This window comes from Pseudophryne corroboree, chromosome 6, assembly GCF_028390025.1.
Source record: "Pseudophryne corroboree isolate aPseCor3 chromosome 6, aPseCor3.hap2, whole genome shotgun sequence".
NCBI classification, from domain to species: Eukaryota; Metazoa; Chordata; class Amphibia; order Anura; family Myobatrachidae; genus Pseudophryne; species Pseudophryne corroboree.
This window is the reverse complement of record NC_086449.1, coordinates 93,638,720-93,653,510: the sequence shown is the minus strand read 5'-3', so window position 1 is coordinate 93,653,510 and position 14,791 is coordinate 93,638,720. Positions and strand designations below refer to the sequence as shown.

The 14,791-nt window shown below is 47.4% G+C and overlaps 3 non-coding genes across 3 annotated transcripts; 1 reads left to right on the top strand and 2 right to left on the bottom strand.

Annotated features, from left to right (window-relative positions):
* Positions 1-1,162: 1,162 nt before the first annotated feature.
* TRNAE-UUC (transfer RNA glutamic acid (anticodon UUC)) lies at positions 1,163-1,234 on the bottom strand. The gene has a single exon. It is a non-coding gene; the product is annotated as a tRNA-Glu (tRNA).
* Positions 1,235-1,711: 477 nt separating this feature from the next.
* TRNAM-CAU (transfer RNA methionine (anticodon CAU)) lies at positions 1,712-1,784 on the top strand. The gene has a single exon. It is a non-coding gene; the product is annotated as a tRNA-Met (tRNA).
* Positions 1,785-6,808: 5,024 nt separating this feature from the next.
* TRNAE-UUC (transfer RNA glutamic acid (anticodon UUC)) lies at positions 6,809-6,880 on the bottom strand. The gene has a single exon. It is a non-coding gene; the product is annotated as a tRNA-Glu (tRNA).
* Positions 6,881-14,791: the final 7,911 nt, after the last annotated feature.

The window sequence follows — 14,791 nt, the reverse complement described above, 5'->3', positions numbered from 1 at the left end:
TATACAATACAATACTATTACGTTTAAGGGAATACGAGAGAGAAAGAGGAGGAGAGAGAGAGAGAGATGTGGCTCAGAATAACAAGAAAGACAATATGATTGCGGAGAAAAACTTACGCACAAGGGGAACGATCGCATGCGCCTCGATATCCAGCTCCCGATTATCAGCAATGAGAACCGTTGAAGAGAGTAAGCTGGATATGGTCGGCTTGTCTATTTATGCCCCACACACAATACAATTCAATGGTCCCTACAATCTCATTGTTCATTGGACACAGGAATTCGTCTTCGCACTAAAACAAAAGGTCATAGGTTGATTCATACAGGTGGGCTGTGTCTACTTCCAACTGCTCAGGTGGGTGGGAAACTAGGTTTCCCGCCGCATGGATAAGTAAGTGCAAATAATAGTAAATGGACATAAACTTCTTATGTCCATAACTATTCGCACGAGCGATTAATTCGCTTCAAACCAACACCGGAATATTGCTAATTAAATACTCTTCCGATGGATACTAAACACCACTGTATAATCCTTGTCTGACCCTTTGTATCAGACAAAGAGGGATCTCTCTGTCCATGAACATGCTACATTAACTAAACTTTCAGAATCTATCAAAGGGACCATGATCTACAAAATACATTATATGGTTAAAATATGTAACGATTGAGTCGCACGCTACGCACACATAAACTCTACCGTAAATGCACATCCCGTGCGCCTGCGGGTGCACGTAACAGCGGGTATGCGCACGCACGGGAGAGCGTACGCATGCGCAGAGCGGACATGTATGAGGTGCAAATATGGCAGTGTGCATAGTGATATTTTTCTGACTTTGACAGTCACATTTGTAAAAAAAAATTATTTTATTTTTCATGCAGCTGGAATCAATGATGGAAAAGGGGAGCATAATGCATTGTTCTATTCTTTGTGATTTTTGTCCTCAGAGAGCCCATTTCTCACAGTTTCATAATACCTGGAAATTTTACCTGTGCTAAGGCCAATGATAACGGCACAGCAGTTGCCCACAACCTTGTCACAATTAGTAGCAGTGGATCACGTCTGCAATTGGAACCACATCAGACACAAGGAAACATCTGGCTACAACTATTAGTTTTTGTTCCTCTGCTTTTGAATCTATTTAGAAACAACAATAAGATTCCATTTCCATACCGGGAGTCGAACCCAGGACACCTGGGTGAAAACTAGGAATCCTTACCGCTAGACCATATGGGAAGCTGAAATAAATCTCCTTCAAAGTTTCATACAAGGAAAACATTTTTACTGATATAGGAAATTTGTTAATCCAAAATGCCTCACCTTTTCTAATCCAAAAATAAGCCTACAGTTGCCTTGTTAGCGCAGTTGGTAGCATGTCAGTCTCAGATCACTTGACACATTTGTAACATTTTTTTATTTTATTTTTCATGCAGCTGGAATCAATGATGGAAAAGGGGAGCATAATGCATTGTTCTATTCTTTGTGATTTTTGTCCTCAGAGAGCCCAGTTCTCACAGTTTCATAATACCTGGAAATTTTATCTGTGATAAGGCCAATGATAATGGCACAGCAGTTGCCCAAAACCTTGTCACAATTAGTAGCAGTGGATCACGTCTGCAATTGTTTCATACAAGGAAAACATTTTTACTGATATCGGAAATTTGTTAAACCAAAATGCCTCACCTTTTCTAATCCAAATCTAAGACTACAGTTGCCTTGTTAGCGCAGTTGGTAGCGCGTCAGTCTCATAATCTGAAGGTCGTGAGTTCAAGCCTCACACAGGGCATTTTTATTGATGTCTATTTTGGGAGCATGGCATTGCAATATGAGAGATGCAGTCCTGTTTCTAACAAACTAGACTGATAGCATCAAAATGTTACCTTTCAGAAAGAGCCATAACTAATGGAAAAGGTGTTTTCAGATCACTTGACACATTTGTAACATTTTTTTATTTTATTTTTCATGCAACTGGAATCAATGATGGAAAAGGGGAGCATAATGCATTGTTCTATTCTTTGTGATTTTTGTCCTCAGAGAGCCCATTTCTCACAGTTTCATAATACCTGGAAATTTTACCTGTGCTAAGGCCAATGATAATGGCACAGCAGTTGCCCAAAACCTTGTCACAATTAGTAGCAGTGGATCACCTCTGCAATTGGAACCACATCAGACACAAGGAAACATCTGGCTACAACTATTAGTTTCTCTGACGTCCTAGTGGATGCTGGGAACTCCGTAAGGACCATGGGGAATAGACGGGCTCCGCAGGAGACTGGGCACTCTAAAAGAAAGATTAGGTACTATCTGGTGTGCACTGGCTCCTCCCACTATGACCCTCCTCCAGACCTCAGTTAGATTTCTGTGCCCGCCGAGCTGGATGCACACTAGGGGCTCTCCTGAGCTCCTAGAAAGAAAGTTTATTTTAGGTTTTTTTATTTTACAGTGAGACCTGCTGGCAACAGGCTCACTGCATCGAGGGACTAAGGGGAGAAGAAGCGAACCTACCTGCTTGCAGCTAGCTTGGGCTTCTTAGGCTACTGGACACCATTAGCTCCAGAGGGATCGACCGCATGGAACTGACCTTGGTGTTCATTCCCGGAGCCGCGCCGCCGTCCCCCTTACAGAGCCAGAAGCAAGAAGAGGTCCGGAAAATCGGCGGCAGAAGACATCAGTCTTCACCAAGGTAGCGCACAGCACTGCAGCTGTGCGCTATTGCTCCTCATACACACTTCACACTCCGGTCACTGAGGGTGCAGGGCGCTGGGGGGGGCGCCCTGAGCAGCAATAAAAACACATTGGCTGGCAAATATATCACAATATATAGCCCCAGAGGCTATATATGTGATAAATAACCCTGCCAGAATCCATAAAAAAGCGGGAGAAAAGTCAGCGAAAAAGGGGCGGAGCTATCTCCCTCAGCACACTGGCGCCATTTTCTCTTCACAGTGCAGCTGGAAGACAGCTCCCCAGGCTCTCCCCTGTAGTTTGCAGGCTCAAAGGGTTAAAAAGAGAGGGGGGGCACTAAATTTAGGCGCAATATTGTATATACAAGCAGCTATTGGGAAAAATTCACTCAATATAGTGTTAATCCCTAAATTATATAGCGCTCTGGTGTGTGCTGGCATACTCTCTCTCTGTCTCCCCAAAGGGCTGTGTGGGGTCCTGTCCTCAGTCAGAGCATTCCCTGTGTGTGTGCGGTGTGTCGGTACGGCTGTGTCGACACGTTTGATGAGGAGGCTTATGTGGTGGCAGAGCAGATGCCGATAAATGTGATGTCGCCCCCTGTGGGGCCGACACCAGAGTGGATGGATAGGTGGAAGGTATAAACCGACAGTGTCAACTCCTTACATAAAAGGCTGGATGACGTAACAGCTGTGGGACAGCCGGCTTCTCAGCCCGCGCCTGCCCAGGCGTCTCAAAGGCCATCAGGGGCTCAAAAACGCCCGCTCCCTCAGATGGCAGACACAGATGTCGACACGGAGTCTGACTCCAGTGTCGACGAGGTTTAGACATATACACAATCCACTAGGAACATCCGTTACATGATCCCGACAATAAAAAATGTGTTATACATTTCTGACATTAACCCAAGTACCACTAAAAAAGGGTTTTATGTTTGGGGAGAAAAAGCAGGCAGTGTTTTGTTCCCCCATCAAATGAGTGAATGAAGTGTGAAAAAGCGTGGGTTCCCCCGATAAGAAACTGGTAATTTCTAAAAAGTTACTGATGGCGTACCCTTTCCCGCCAGAGGATAAGTTACGCTGGGAGATATCCCCTAGGGTGGATAAGGCGCTCACACGTTTGTCAAAAAAGGTGGCACTGCCGTCTTAGGATACGCCCACTTTGAAGGTACCTGCTGATAAAAAGCAGGAGGCTATCCTGAAGTCTGTATTTACACACTCAGGTACTAGACTGAGACCTGCAGATAGTGCTGCTGCAGCGTGGTCTGTGACCCTGTCAAACAGGGATACTATTTTGCGAACATAAGAGCATATTAAAGACGTCGTCTTATATATGAGGGATGCACAGAGGGATATTTTGCCGGCTGGCATCCAAAATTAATGCAATGTCCATTCTGTCAGGAGGGTATTAGAGACCCGACACTGGACAGGTGATGCTGACTTTAAAAGGCACATAGAGCCTTATAAGGGTGAGGAATTGTTTGGGGATGGTCTCTGGGACCTCGTATCCACAGCAACAGCTGGGAAGAAATTTTTTTACCTCAGGTTTCCTCACAGCCTAAGAAAGCACTGTATTATCAGGTACAGTCCTTTCGGCTTCAGAAAAGCAAGCGGGTCAAAGGCGCTTCCTTTCTGCACAGAGACTAGGGAAGAGGGAAAAAGCTGCACCAGTCAGCCAGTTCCCAGAATCAAAATTCTTCCCCCGCTTCCTCTGAGTCCACCGCATGACGCGGGGGCTCCACAGGCGTAGCCAGGTACGGTGGAGGGCCGCCTCAAAAATTTCAGCGATCAGTGGGCTCGCTCACAGGTGGATCCCTGGATCCTTCAAGTAGTATCTCAGGGGTACAAGCTGGAATTCGAGGCGTCTCCCCCCCGCCGTTTCCTCAAATCTGCCTTGCCGACAACTCCCTCAGGCAGGGAAGCTGTGCTAGAGGCAATTCACAAGCTGTAATCCCAGCAGGTGATAGTCAAGGTGCCCCTACTTCAACAAGGACGGGGTTACTATTCCACACTGTTTGTGGTACCGAAACCGGACGGTTCGGTGAGACCCATTTTAAATTTGAAATCCTTGAACACATACAATTCAAGTTCAAGATGGAATCGCTCAGGGCGGTTATTGCAAGCCTGGAGGAGGGGGATTACATGGTATCCCTGGACATCAAGGATGCTTACCTACATGTCCCCATTTACCATCCTCACCAGGAGTACCTCAGATTTGTGGTACAGGATTGCCATTACCAATTCCAAACACTGCCGTTTGGACTGTCCACGGCACCGAGGGTCTTTACCAAGGTAATGGCAGAAATGATGATACTCCTTCGAAAAAAGGGAGTTTTAATTATCCCGTACTTGGACGATCTCCTTATAAAGGCGAGGTCCAAGGAGCAGTTGTTGGTCGGAGTAGCACTATCTCGGGAAGTGCTACAACAGCACGGATGGATTCTATACATTCCAAAGTCACGGCTGGTTCCTACCACACGCCTACTGTTCCTGGGGATGGTTCTGGACACAGAACAGAAAAAAGTGTTTCTCCCGCAGGAGAAAGCCAAAAGGAAAAGGGCATTCCGGAGGAAGTCATTCCTACGCTGATAAAAGCCAGGAAAGAAGTAACCGCAAACCATTATCACCGTATTTGGCGAAAATATGTTGCGTTGTGTGAGGCCAGGAAGGCCCCAACAGAGGAATTTCAGCTGGGTCGTTTTCTGCACTTCCTACAGTCAGGAGTGACTATGGGCCTAAACTTGGGTTCCATTAAGGTCCAGATTTCGGCCCTGTCGATTTTCTTCCAGAAAGAACTGGCTTCACTGCCTGGAGTTCAGACATTTGTAAAGGGAGTGCTACATATTCAGCCCCCTTTTGTGCCTCCTGTGGCACCTTGGGATCTCAACGTGGTGTTGAGTTTCCTAAAATCACATTGGTTTGAGCCACTTATAACTGTGGATTTGAAATATCTCACGTGGAAAGTGGTCATGTTATTGGCCTTGGCTTCGGTCAGGCGTGTGTCAGAATTGGCGGCTTTGTCATGTAAAAGCCCTTATCTGATTTTCCATATGGATAGGGCAGAATTGAGGACTCGTCCCCAGTTCTCCCTAAGGTGGTATCAGCTTTTCACTTGAACCAACCTATTGTAGTGCCTGCCGCTACTAGGGACTTGGAAGATTCCAAGTTACTGGACGTAGTCAGGGCCTTAAAAATTTATATTTCCAGGACGGCTGGAGTCAGGAAAACTGACTCGCTTTTTATCCTGTAGGCACCCAACAAAATAGGTGCTCCTGCTTCTAAGCAGACTATTGCTCGCTGAATTTGTAGCACAATTCAGCTGGAGCATTCTGCGGCTGGATTGCCGCATCCTAAATCAGTAAAAGCCCATTCCACGAGGAAAGTGGGCTCATCTTGGGCGGCTGCCCGAGGGGTCTCGGTTTTACAACTTTGCCGAGCTGCAACTTGGTCAGGGGCAAACACGTTTGCAAAATTCTACAAATTTGATACCCTGGCTGAGGAGGACCTTGAGTTCTCTCATTCGGTGCTGCAGAGTCATCCGCACTCTCCCGCCCGTTTGGGAGCTTTGGTATAATCCCCATGGTCCTTACGGAGTTCCCAGCATCCACTAGGACGTCAGAGAAAATAAGATTTTACTCACCGGTAAATCTATTTCTCGTAGTCCGTAGTGGATGCTGGGCGCCCATCCCAAGTGCGGATTGTCTGCAATACTTGTATATAGTTATTGCCTAACTAAGGGTTATTGTTGAGCCATCTGTTGAGAGGCTCAGTTATATTTCATACTGTTAACTGGGTATAGTATCACGAGTTATACGGTGTGATTGGTGTGGCTGGTATGAGTCTTACCCGGGATTCAAAATCCTTCCTTATTGTGTCAGCTCTTCCGGTCACAGTATCCTAACTGAGGTCTGGAGGAGGGTCATAGTGGGAGGAGCCAGTGCACACCAGATAGTACCTAGTCTTTCTTTTAGAGTGCCCAGTCTCCTGCGGAGCCCGTCTATTCCCCATGGTCCTTACGGAGTTCCCAGCATCCACTACGGACTACGAGAAATAGATTTACCGGTGAGTAAAATCTTATTTTTTTGTTCCTCTGCTTTTGAATCTGTTTAGAAACAACAATAAGATTCCATTCCCATACCGGGAGTCGAACCCGGGCCGCCTAGGTGAAAACCAGGAATCCTTACCACTAGATCATATGGGAAGCTGAAATAAAGCTCGTTCATAGTTTCATACAAGGAAAACATTTTTACTGATCGTGGAATCACATTTTCTCTAACGTCCTAAGTGGATGCTGGGACTCCGTAAGGACCATGGGGAATAGCGGCTCCGCAGGAGACTGGGCACAAAAGTAAAAGCTTGAACTAGCTGGTGTGCACTGGCTCCTCCCCCTATGACCCTCCTCCAAGCCTCAGTTAGATTTTTGTGCCCGAACGAGAAGGGTGCATGCTAGGTGGCTCTCCTGAGCTGCTTAGAGTAAAAGTTTATTTTAGGTTTTTTATTTTCAGTGAGTCCTGCTGGCAACAGGCTCACTGCATCGTGGGACTAAGGGGAGAAGAAACGAACTCACCTGCGTGCAGAGTGGATTGGGTTTCTTAGGCTACTGGACATTAGCTCCAGAGGGACGATCACAGGTTCAGCCTGGATGGGTCCCGGAGCCGTGCCGCCGGCCCCCTTACAGAGCCAGAAGAACGAAGAGGTCCGGTGAAATCGGCGGCAGAAGACGTTCCTGTCTTCAACTAAGGTAGCGCACAGCACTGCAGCTGTGCGCCATTGCTCTCAGCACACTTCACACTCCGGTCACTGAGGGTGCAGGGCGCTGGGGGGGAGCGCCCTGAGACGCAATAAAAACAGAAATACCTTAGGATGGCAAAAGAAATACATCACATATAGCTCCTGGGCTATATGGATGTATTTAACCCCTGCCAGTTTTCCAGAAAAAAGCGGGAGATAAGGCCGTCGTGAAGGGGCGAAGCCTATCTCCTCAGCACACAAGCGCCATTTTCCCTCACAGTTCCGCTGGAAGGACGGCTCCCTGACTCTCCCCTGCAGTCCCTACAGAATCAGGGTAAAAACGAGAGAGGGGGGGCACTATTGGCAGCTTAATTATAAACAGCAGCTATAAAAGGGAGTAACACTTATATAAGGTTATCCCTATATATATATATAGCGCTCTGGTGTGTGCTGGCAAACTCTCCCTCTGTCTCCCCAAAGGGCTAGTGGGGTCCTGTCCTCTATCAGAGCATTCCCTGTGTGTGTGCTGGGTGTCGGTACGATTGTGTCGACATGTATGAGGAGGAAAATGATGTGGAAGCAGAGCAATTGCCTGTATTAGTGATGTCACCCCCTAGGGAGTCGACACCTGACTGGATGGTGGTATTTAAAGAACTACGTGACAATGTCAGCACTTTACAAAAAACTGTTGACGGCATGAGACAGCCGACAAATCAATTAGTGCCTGTCCAGGCGTCTCAGACACCGTCAGGGGCGATAAAACGCCCGTTACCTCAGTGGGTCGACACAGACCCAGACACGGATACTGAGTCCAGTGTCGACGGTGAGGAGACAAACGTAATGTCCAGTAGGGCCACACGTTACATGATCACGGCAATGAAGGAGGCATTGAACATTTCTGACACTACAAGTACCACAAAGAAGGGTATTATGTGGGGAGTGAAAAAACTACCAGTAGCTTTTCCTGAGTCAGATGAATTAAATGAGGTGTGTGATAAAGCGTGGGTTTCCCCCGATAAAAAAGTGCTAATTTCTAATAAATTATTGGCACTATACCCTTTCCCGCCAGAGGTTAGGGCGCATTGGGAAACACCCCCTAGAGTAGATAAAGCGCTCACACGTTTATCTAAACAAGTAGCGTTACCGTCTCCTGATACGGCCGCCCTCAAAGAACCAGCGGATAGAAGGCTGGAAAATATCCTGAAGGGTATATACACACATACTGGTGTTATACTGCGACCAGCAATCGCATCAGCCTGGATGTGCAGTGCTGGAGTGGCGTGGTCGGATTCCCTGACTGAAAATATTGATACCCTGGATAGGGACAGTATATTACTAACTATAGAGCATTTGAAGGATGCATTACTATATATGCGTGATGCACAGAGGGATATTTGCACCCTGGCATCAAGAGTGAGTGCTATGTCCATTTCTGCCAGAAGAGCGTTATGGACGCGACAGTGGTCAGGGGATGCGGATTCCAAACGACATATGGAAGTATTGCCGTTTAAAGGGGAGGAGTTATTTGGGGCCGGTCTATCGGACCTGGTGGCCACGGCAACGGCCGGAAAGTCCACCTTTTTACCCCAGGTCACCTCTCAGCAGAAAAAGACACCGTCTTTTCAAACTCAGTCCTTTCGTTCCCATAAGTACAGGCGGGCAAAAGGCCACTCATTTCTGCCCCGGGGCAGAGGAAGAGGAAAAAGACTGCACCAGGCAGCCTCTTCCCAGGACCAGAAGCCCTCCTCTGCTTCTGCCAAGTCTTCAGCATGACGCTGGGGCTTTACAAGCGGACTCGGACACGGTGGGGGCCTGTCTCAAAAATTTCAACGCGCAGTGGGCTCACTCGCAAGTGGACCCCTGGATTCTGCAGGTAGTATCACAGGGGTACAAACTGGAATTCGAGACGTCTCCCCCTCGCCGGTTCCTGAAGTCTGCTCTACCAAAGTCTCCCTCCGACAGGGAGGCAGTTTTGGAAGCCATTCACAAGCTGTATTCCCAGCAGGTGATAATCAAGGTACCTCTCCTACAACAGGGAAAGGGGTATTATTCCACGCTGTTTGTGGTACCGAAGCCGGACGGCTCGGTGAGACCAATTTTAAATCTAAAATCCTTGAACACTTACATAAAGAGGTTCAAATTCAAGATGGAGTCACTCAGAGCAGTGATAGCAAACCTGGAAGAAGGGGACTATATGGTGTCTCTGGACATCAAAGATGCTTATCTCCACGTCCCAATCTACCATTCTCACCAAGGGTACCTCAGGTTTGTAGTACAAAACTGTCATTATCAGTTTCAGACGCTGCCGTTTGGATTGTCCACGGCACCTCGGATCTTTACCAAGGTAATGACCGAAATGATGATTCTTCTTCGAAGAAAAGGCGTTTTAATTATCCCTTACTTGGACGATCTCCTGATAAGGGCAAGGTCCAGGGAACAGTTAGAAGTCGGAGTAGCACTATCTCAGTTAGTGTTACGTCAGCACGGGTGGATTCTAAATATTCCAAAATCGCAGCTGATTCCAACGACACGTCTCCTGTTCCTAGGAATGATTCTGGACACAGTCCAGAAAAAGGTGTTTCTCCCAGAGGAGAAGGCCAGGGAGTTATCCGAGCTAGTCAGGAATCTCCTAAAACCAGGCCAGGTGTCAGTGCATCAGTGCACGAGGGTCCTGGGAAAAATGGTGGCTTCTTACGAAGCGATTCCATTCGGAAGATTCCATGCAAGAACGTTTCAGTGGGATCTTCTGGACAAATGGTCCGGATCGCATCTTCAGATGCATCAGCGGATAACCCTGTCGCCAAGGACAAGGGTGTCTCTTCTGTGGTGGCTGCAGAGTGCTCATCTACTAGAGGGCCGCAGATTCGGCATTCAGGATTGGATCCTGGTGACCACAGATGCCAGCCTGAGAGGCTGGGGAGCAGTCACACAGGGACAAAATTTCCAGGGCTTGTGGTCAAGCATGGAAACATCTCTTCATATAAACATTCTGGAACTAAGGGCCATTTACAATGCCCTAAGTCAAGCAAAACCCCTGCTTCAGGGTCAGGCGGTATTGATCCAATCGGACAACATCACGTCAGTCGCCCACGTAAACAGACAGGGCGGCACGAGAAGCAGGAGGGCGATGGCAGAAGCTGCAAGGATTCTTCGCTGGGCGGAGAATCATGTGATAGCACTGTCAGCAGTGTTCATTCCGGGAGTGGACAACTGGGAAGCGGACTTCCTCAGCAGACACGACCTTCACCCGGGGGAGTGGGGACTTCATCCAGAAGTCTTCCAAGAGATGGTGAACCGTTGGGAAAAACCAAAGGTGGACATGATGGCGTCCCGTCTCAACAAAAAACTAGACAGATATTGCGCCAGGTCAAGGAACCCTCAGGCAATAGCGGTGGACGCTCTGGTAACACCATGGGTGTACCAGTCAGTGTATGTGTTCCCTCCTCTGCCTCTCATACCAAAAGTACTGAGAATCATAAAAAGGAGAGGAGTAAGAACTATACTTGTGGTTCCGGATTGGCCAAGAAGGACTTGGTACCCGGAATTTCAAGAGATGCTCACGGAGGAACCGTGGCCTCTACCTCTAAGAAAGGACCTGCTCCAGCAGGGGCCTTGTCTGTTCCAAGACTTACTGCGGCTGCGTTTGACGGCATGGCGGTTGAACGCCGGATCCTGAAGGAAAAAGGCATTCCAGAAGAAGTCATCCCTACCCTGATAAAGGCCAGGAAGGATGTAACCGCAAAACATTATCACCGCATTTGGCGAAAATATGTTGCGTGGTGTGAGGCCAAAGAGGCCCCTACAGAGGAATTTCAACTGGGTCGCTTCCTACATTTCCTGCAGACAGGACTGTCTATGGGCCTAAAATTAGGGTCCATTAAGGTTCAAATTTCGTCCCTGTCGATTTTCTTCCAAAAAGAACTGGCTTCAGTGCCTGAAGTCCAGACGTTTGTCAAAGGGGTACTGCATATACAGCCTCCTTTTGTGCCCCCGGTGGCACCTTGGGATCTCAATGTGGTTTTGGGGTTCCTAAAATCACATTGGTTTGAACCACTCACCACTGTGGAATTAAAATCTCTCACATGGAAGGTGGTAATGCTGTTAGCCCTGGCTTCAGCCAGGCGTGTCTCAGAATTGGCGGCTTTATCTTATAAAAGCCCTTACCTGATTTTTCACACGGATAGGGCAGAATTGAGGACTCGTCCTCAATTTCTCCCAAAGGTGGTTTCAGCGTTTCACGTGAACCAGCCTATTGTGGTGCCTGCGGCTACTAGGGACTTGGAGGACTCCAAGTTACTGGACGTAGTCAGGGCCCTGAAAATATATATTTCCAGGACGGCTGGAGTCAGGAAATCTGACTCGCTGTTTATCCTGTATGCACCCAACAAGCTGGGTGCTCCTGCTTCTAAGCAGACGATTGCTCGTTGGATTTGTAGTACAATTCAGCTTGCACATTCTGTGGCAGGCCTGCCACAGCCAAAATCTGTAAAAGCCCATTCCACAAGGAAGGTGGGCTCATCTTGGGCGGCTGCCCGAGGGGTCTCGGCTTTACAACTTTGCCGAGCAGCTACTTGGTCAGGGGCAAACACGTTTGCTAAATTCTACAAATTTGATACCCTGGCTGAGGAGGACCTGGAGTTCTCTCATTCGGTGCTGCAGAGTCATCCGCACTCTCCCGCCCGTTTGGGAGCTTTGGTATAATCCCCATGGTCCTTACGGAGTCCCAGCATCCACTTAGGACGTTAGAGAAAATAAGAATTTACTTACCGATAATTCTATTTCTCATAGTCCGTAGTGGATGCTGGGCGCCCATCCCAAGTGCGGATTGTCTGCAATACTTGTATATAGTTATTGTTACAAAATTCGGGTTATTATTGTTGTGAGCCATCTTTTCAGAGGCTCCTTCGTTTATCATACTGTTAACTGGGTTCAGATCACAGGTTGTACGGTGTGATTGGTGTGGCTGGTATGAGTCTTACCCGGGATTCAATATCCTTCCTTATTATGTACGCTCGTCCGGGCACAGTATCCTAACTGAGGCTTGGAGGAGGGTCATAGGGGGAGGAGCCAGTGCACACCAGCTAGTTCAAGCTTTTACTTTTGTGCCCAGTCTCCTGCGGAGCCGCTATTCCCCATGGTCCTTACGGAGTCCCAGCATCCACTACGGACTATGAGAAATAGAATTATCGGTAAGTAAATTCTTATTTTATCACAACATTGTCTCGATTGACGGGTCATAAATTAAATTAGTTGTTGTTACAATGCCCTCACTCCTCAGACTCATCAATTTGGTACTACGCTTGCAATTTGTTAGAATCCGAACACATCTGAATACCAGACCAATCAGTACGATAACTCCCAAAACACACAAGAGGAACTTTCCTACATCCATGATGACTCCCTGAGCCCATTCGCCTAAACCTGAAAACCAATTTCGTGGGTTCAACCATGACATCCAGCCAGTCAATTCAGTACCCACAGCAGCGAGTGTAAGATTGTGCCTCCTTCGAAACTCCCACTTTAATTGCAATATATCATCCATTTTTCGATCTATAACCTCGGTTGGGTCCTCAGTGTTGTTAGTGATATATGTACAACATTTCACGCCATATTGAGTTGCTAGGGTGACACAATACCCGCCTGTTATCGCTGTGAGGTAATTGAGAACCATTCCATGCTGAACCAGCTCCGTTTTGTAGGCTTGCAGCTCTCTCCCAGTATACCTAAAGGTGTCATCATACATCTCGGTGATATTATCTATCAGGTTTGCTAGCGCATTAATATACCTATAATTTACAACTCCTCTGGCGGTACGGGTGATATCTATCGCGAGAAGGACTTGAATCCCGGTGGATTTGTGAATCAAATCAGAGGCCGCATGCTCTGTTCTATCTACAAGGTGTCTTTTAACAATGTGTTCGTAATGAGTGTGAGTGTAAGGAGCTTGAGCATTGCTGTGAAGGTCTTTCATTTTGTTATGGGTAATGGTCATTACTTCAGGCAGTACCTTTCCAACGTAACACAATCCCTCTGAGTTTGGGGCAAGCCACTTATACGCCTTTCTCCCACATATGAAATATGACATCGGGGAGAACATATGGGATAGAAAATGACATAACCATATTACAAACCTTCCATGAAAACAGTCCTATCCCTAACTCTCTCATTTGTCTAGTACACATATCAGGCTGTATGACATGTGCACAGTATCCTAGTGATACTTCTCCAACTCGCATGATCCTACTTCCTAGAGTGTACCTATACTGGAAATATTTTCCACTGTTGGCTATGTGGCGTATAAGCTCTGAATCTATGGGCATTCGGTTGGCTCTGTGTGAAAATGTCATGGTTTGGTTGTTCCATGACACCTTCCAATTTCCCGGCTTTCGGGGATTGGAAATGTTAAAACATATTAGGGACCTATCTACATGGTATTGTTGGAGCTTCAAACTAGGAGGACTAGAAATATTAAATCTCTTGTCCACCGGTCTCCCACCCTTTAACTCAAGTACCTCATCTACCGTTAAAGGATATGGCACTAGTCCTGACTTTCTATGACCTTGAGGTACTTGTGAGCATACCCAACAGTCTGTTTGATTTAACACTTTACCCACCAATGAGTGATAGTCACTCAATGGATGCTGGTCCATGTTGATATTAAAACGGGACTGACATTCTTTGATGCAACCGTCTGTTAGGTTCCTGGTGCTCAGAACAAGGGAGATGTTATGAAGCGAGTCCAGAGCACCAGGACGTAATGCTGGGAAAGGGGAATGGAAAGGGAATAGCCCCTGGCGCCCTAACTCCGTTGTCTCGCCCGTGTGGTCAGAAATCCCCTGCGAGACTATGGTTGCTTGAGCCCATGGCAGCCGCGTTTGAAGGGCGGATTATGTCTGCCCAACTCCGATGCCCCCTCAGGTCTTAATGGGAGACAAAGGGAAATCCGAGACAGGGTGATAACAAGGGGCCCTCTGACTAAACAACCAGGCCAGGGGCTACAAGCTAACTGACTAAACCTGAGGTATGTGCGGTAACCCGCCAGGGAAAAGGACAACCAAAATCCACTAGTCCGTACTCCTACCCAGCACCGCTGGATACCAGAGTGGATCTGTGGGAGCGGAATACTCCGCAAAAGCTCCGGAACACAAATAATAAAAGATAAATAATTAAGCGGCCCAAGCCGCAACACACGGCTACGCCGTGACTCACGAACACCACTGGATGTTCAAAGGTGCTCAGTCAGGACTCCAGGAACAGATGACGACTTCCGAGTACAGGACAACTGAGAACAGGAACGACCGGATACAGCAGGACTGGAAACACTTTCAGCAAACAGATTCAGCATTCAGGAAGCTCAGGAACTAGCAGGAACCAAGCTCAG